The following is a 6,000-nucleotide window of genomic DNA, read 5'->3' on the forward strand; positions in this document are numbered from 1 at the left end:
GGAGTGATCCTCATGCTGTCCTCATTGCTCCTTTTGTCTATAAAATGATCTGATAATTATGAGTGTTGTGTGTCTCCAACTTTAAGTATCTAGAACACACTAGATGCTTCTTCATATATCTCTTTTTCTCTAGTGCCTCTCGAGATTTAGACTATGGGTTTGTGTGGAGGGGCTCCTTGGTGTCTTCCTGAGGAAAGCAGCTTGAATCCTGTTTGCAAGATTGCCGTTCAAATTCAGCCTGAGCAGGAATTCGGTGAGACTCTTATCTCCAATAAACCACCAGAAAACCAGACGTAGTACAGTGGTCCAGAGAATAGAGCTCCATCTTTAAGAGAGAAAGCCGAGCAGGATTCACAGGCCTGACCAGGAAGGAAAGCCTGGGAGGCACTTATGTCCAATTAATGACCAGATGGCTGGAAGTAGAGCTGTGGCACTGGTAAAACCTCAGCATTAGGAAAAACAGCTGAGGAACGCCCTGAGTTTAAGCCCTAGTATGGCCACAAAAATTTTTCAGTGCTCTACCTACTTAGTCTGTACACTACCTCCCTGAATGTAAACATACCTTATGCAATGCTTCTCCTTTTATTTACTGATTTATTTTTCAGATATACTCCTTGTGCATACTGCATCATTCTCTTCATTACAGGCCCATGTCTTTTCTCTTCCAGGGTTCCAGTCCTGTGTCCTTATATGATACACTGACGCTCTCAGAAGCTTTTATTTACATTTTATTATGAGGCCATTGCAGGAAAAGTAACAAACCAGGCGTGGGAAGAGAAGATCAGGTTTTGTAGAAGTAAGCAATATTCAGAAAATAAAACTTGGGGATGTAAAATGGCAGTATAATTATGTAAGAAACTACCATTAAGGAAAAGATGAGGGGGCAGGGAATGTGGATTATTGAGAGAGTGCTGGTCTGCATGCAAGAAGCCCTGGGTACGATTTCTCGGTAGCACATACACAGAATAAGCCAGAATTTGGACTGTGGCTCAAGTAGTAGAGTGTTACAGACAGTGCCCAGGCCTTGAGTTCAAAACAAGAACTGGCAAAAATATACCTAGGTGTTGGGTCTTCATCTGTCCCACGAATGAGGAACGGGGTCCAAAGAAAGGTCAGTGCAGCATTCAACCATTCCCTAGCCTTCCTCAGCTCGGGGGACAATCAGACACAGCAGGGAGCGAAATCAAGCAGGAAGAAAAACTCATTCATTAACAGAGAGCAGCCCTTTTTAAAGCCAAAAAAGGTGGGTGGCATGGCAGGGGAGGAAGAGGAACGAACCACTGTCTAGGTCACACCCTATCAGGCAACTAAGCTTTCACGGGCTGGTTCCTCACTGAACTTAAGGCAAATTGGGCTCAGCCCACTCTACTCTCTCAGCGCCATCTTTACTGCCCATGTGCCCTGCAGATTCCCCCTCACCTTTTTTGTTTGTTTGTTTTAACAGGATTATATTGGTAAGTATAGCATTTGCCACACAGGGGGTTTGAGGCAAGTCTGGGGGTTGAGATTCACCAGACAAAGATAGGGAGGGCACTTGTGCATGATCCAAGAGCCTGTCCCAGTTGCCTCACATCCCCACCTAGCACAGTAATAAACATCAGTCCCACCACAGTTAGAAATGTCTGAAACAGTTCCATTATTTCCTGGGCATATATAAAAGTCAGTTTCAGTATCTCGTAAGGTCATCCTCTTTAGAACATGGGATAGCCTGGATATTGGGAGTTCCACACATGTGGCACTGTTACATCCTTGTGGGCCCCCATACTCAGGCCATTCTACCATAGTCCAGAAAAACAAGGAAAATTTAAAAAAACTGCAGACATAGCAAAGCAATCCTGGGCACCTGGTGTCTTTTAAGTAAGCAAGTTCCTTGTACATGCCTTTAAGCTAGCACAGGGGTCAAAATGACCTTTGAGCTTTACTGTCAATGGCTCCCAAAATCATCTCCCCCCATCTTTGTTAAAAGAAGCGAACCTGCCTGTCTTAGGTTGGGTGGATCACCTTGTCTGTCTTACTCGTCATCCTAAACTTCTTCAGAGTGAAGCTGAAGGCCCTGTCTTAGTTTGGTTAGACTGACACCCCCTCTTACCCGTCTCTGTCTCCGATTCCTCTTGGGGGGAAATTCATTCACTTGGAGATTGATCTTATGTAACAGGCTGTCTATGCTCATAAGAGTTATACAGTGCACGTATAATGCAAGGAAGGCATAGAAAAACCATTAGCAAAAGCATTACCAGGCCAGGAAATGTCATTACCAGTCCTTTAACATTAGTGAAGGATGGGATAGCAGTCTTTGCCACTTCAGAGTCCAGAGGTGGGGCTTGTAACAAAAGGTGGTTGTTTAACAATAAGTATAGATTCAATGCCACTATACAAGCAATTAGTTAAAGAACAATTAAAGCAGGTAATATTAAAATGATATAAGGTGGTGATCAAAATGAATTTTAGGCCACCAGGTCAAAGGGACAGCTTCTCTTGTGATGCTATTTATGATTTCTGCATTGCCAGCGCTGATCACTGCCCGGGTCACCCATTGAGGTTGATGCAGATTCCGTAGGGTCATTGCCAGAACTGGGAGAATCAGGACAGCCAACAGCTGGAATATCGCCATGTGCAGTTATTAGAGAACACAAGAGCTTCTCAAGGGCTGGTTGCCCTTGGGGAAGGTTATTAGTTATCTTTCTGGCTTTTCTCTTTTAAACACAAGCCTCGCCCATGTCTGTTTTTCTTTCCTTGTTGGTTAGTTTATCTTGGGCATCCTCCTGTATAGAGGAGATGGGTAAAAACTTAAGGTTCCTGGCAGGCATCCAAATGGGGGCTGTCTCCCTTATGGGAAAAAATGCATCCAAATACCCTGCCCATAGTAACTAGGGGGTCAGGTCCTCTTCATTGTTGTGTCAGGGGATAGAAAAAACACAATATTTCACAACCAAGGTATATTCTGAAGGTACAGCAGGAGTCCAGGGCATGCCTCTTGGGGCGTTCCTACTAGCTCCATCCTTTCATGTACCTTATGTAGATCTTGGAGCATATGCTAAACCCCGGAGGCTTTTTGAATAACAAATACGGGTGTTAGGTTTGGTCAATGGCCACTGCTCCACCCAGATTGGGCTTCCTGGCTTCCACCTAATGGGAGGTTATCGGGGGCAGTGGCCTTTTAGGATTGGGGGTGCACCTGAGCATGTCCCCTATGTTCTTCTTTTTTTTTAATTTAATTTTATTTTATTTGTGAACATACTGTACAGAGGAGTTACAATTACATGGGCAGGATAATGCGTACATTTCTTACCAAGCATTGTCCCCTATGTTCTTCTCTGTAATTATGAAAGTTAAAAAAATCCTTTACCTTACCTCCCTCTAGATCCTGTTTAAGCCTTTGTGCTTCATGCCCATCCAGGATATCATCATAGGATGCTTGATGATCTGTAGGGACCATGGCATCCATTTGTCATAGCATGTCTTGTTCTAGTAAATTTGCAGTGAGGTTTTCCCACTAAAGGACATATCTTTTCCTGTTCTCCATCTGGGCTAGTCCATGTCATAAGGTCAACCATCTCTTGGGACTGGGAGTTGCCCCCTACCACCAATATCAGGGGCCCAGGTGCAAGCTTCCAGTCCAAGGGCACTTCCACCTCCCTGAGTATGGTTCCATCTGCCCCAGTGTCAATTAATCAGTGAAACCTCTTTCCGACTACGTGAATACTCATTTTAGGGCAGAGTCCTTCCACCAGGTGGATGGTCCAATGGGCTAGGGTCGCCCTGCCACAAGGCTGCCTGGGCCTCACAGCAGAGGGGTTTCCTCCTTGAGTTAGTGGGGCTGGAGGATGCCCTTCCCCTAGTTTAAAGGCTTCCCATCTAAATCAAACTTGTATCTCTCTCTGCCCCTAGGGCAGAGTGTATGGGGCGGTTTGCCCCCAGGCCGGTTGGTGCGGGATTGTTGTAAACAGTCCCTCTTAAAGTGCTCCTCTTGCCTGCATTGAAAACAAGTCCTTCTCCCAGATGATCTTGGGGTTTCTTGGCCCTGGGCTACCAATCCCTGGGTAATAGCCTCAGTCATTGAAGATGTCTGAGCCTGTAAAGTTAAAGCTAAAGTTTGTAAGTGGTGCTGTTGGATTCCCACATCCTGGGAGGCCCCCACCCATCTGCCCAGGGAACTCTCTCTCAATCCCTTGCAGGCCATGTGGTGATCTGCATTCATCCTTTCCCAGACCAGCAGCTTTACAAACTGATCTTGGAGGTTCCCTGCCGGCAGCTTGCAGTGAATGCTCAATTGGATTCAGTCTATGAAATCCGGTAGAGGCTCACCCAGTGTTTTTGTCTCACTCCTGCTATGGGGGTCTTGGTAGGCCCATCATCCAGTTTGTACCAGGCAGCAAGTCCTGCCTGTCTCACCTGGTCACAGTACGGGCCAGTTATTGTGGCCTGTTGGACATCAGTGGAATGCCCTTCCCTTATCCCTGCTAACATGGCAGAAGTAATAGGGATCATGGGTTGAGCCTGCCAGTTATTCTCCACCCACACTCTGCATTCCTCCTCAAAGAAAGCACACCATTTAATAAACTGAGAACTAGTAAGGACAGCTTTGGCCACATCCAGCCAGTCCTTAGGGACAACTGTAATAGGGTCTGGGCCCAAGGAGAGTTTGGGTGATCCTCTGCCACGGCCCTGAGGAGCTCTTTAAGATCCTTAGCTTCCCACGGATACCATTCCAAAGGCCTGTTAGCCCCTGGTGACAGATTGAATGGATATGCTTGGGGAAGCAAATCCTGTGGCCTAGAGTCTGGGCTCTCAGGTGGCCCTTCCTTTCCAGGGAAGGTCTTCCAGTAGGTTACTTCCCCAACCCTCAGCCCCTCCATGGGGTAGGGGTCTGGGTCTTGCAAGTCCCTTTCGCAGATCTCGTAGGGTGCAGTACCTCCCCTCCAATCGGGGGAATAGGGAAGGGGCCTAAGACCTTCAGGGTCACCCGAGTCAGAGGGGTTAACTTTCATCCTCATTTTGACTTCCACTGGGCATGTTTCAGTGCATTCTTGGTTGAATTTGACCTGGTCCTTTTCCTTCTCACTTCCCAAGTCCTTCTGTACTCCTTCTAGGCCTAATGTTGCCTCCTCCTCCTTCTTCTGTGATAAAGCATTTTCCTTTCATGCCCAACATTGGGCACCAGATGTTGGGTCTTCGTCCATCCCATGAAAGATGGATAGGGTCTGAAGAAAGGTCAGTGTGGCGCTCGACCATTCCCTAGTCTCCCTCAGCCCGGGGGACAATCAGACACAGCCGGGAGCCAAGTCAAGCAGGAAGAAAAACTCATTTATTAACAGAGAGCAGCCTTTTTAAAGCCAAAAAAGGGCAGGTGGCATGGCAGGGGAGGAAGAGGAACCAATCACTGTCAAGGTCACACCTTATCATGCACCTAAGCTTTCACGGGGTGGTTCCCCACTGAACATAAGGCCAATTGGGCTCAGCCCACTCTATTCTCTCAGAGCCATCTTTGCTTCCCATGTGCTCTGTACCTAGGTAGAATGGTAGGTAGGTTGGTAGGTAAGTAGGTAGACAGACACACAGAACGAACAAAGGAAAGAAGGAAGGAAGGAAGGAAGGATGGAAGGAAGGAAGGAAGGAAGGAAGGAAGGAAGGAAGGAAGGAAGGAAGGAAAGAAGGAAAGAAGGACAGAAAGGAAGAAAGAAGGAAAGAACGAACGAAAGAAAGAAAGAAAGAACGAAAGAAAGAAAGAAAGAAAGAAAGAAAGAAAGAAAGAAAGAAAGAAAGAAAGAAAGAGAGAAAGAAAGAGAGAAAGAAAGAAAGAAAGAAAGGAAGAAAGGAAGAGAGAAAGAAAGAAAGAGAGAAAGAAAGAAAGAGAGAAAGAAAGAAAGAGAGAAAGAAAGAAAGAGAGAAAGAAAGAGAGAAAGAAAGAAAGAAAGAAAGAAAGAAAGAAAGAAAGAAAGAAAGAAAGAAAGAAAGAAAGAAAGAAAGAAAGAAAGAAAGAAAGAAAGAAAGAAAGAAAGA

Source organism: Dipodomys merriami, unplaced genomic scaffold, assembly GCF_024711535.1.
Source record: "Dipodomys merriami isolate MVZ:Mamm:240054 unplaced genomic scaffold, mDipMer1.0.p SCAF_773, whole genome shotgun sequence".
NCBI lineage: Eukaryota > Metazoa > Chordata > Mammalia > Rodentia > Heteromyidae > Dipodomys > Dipodomys merriami.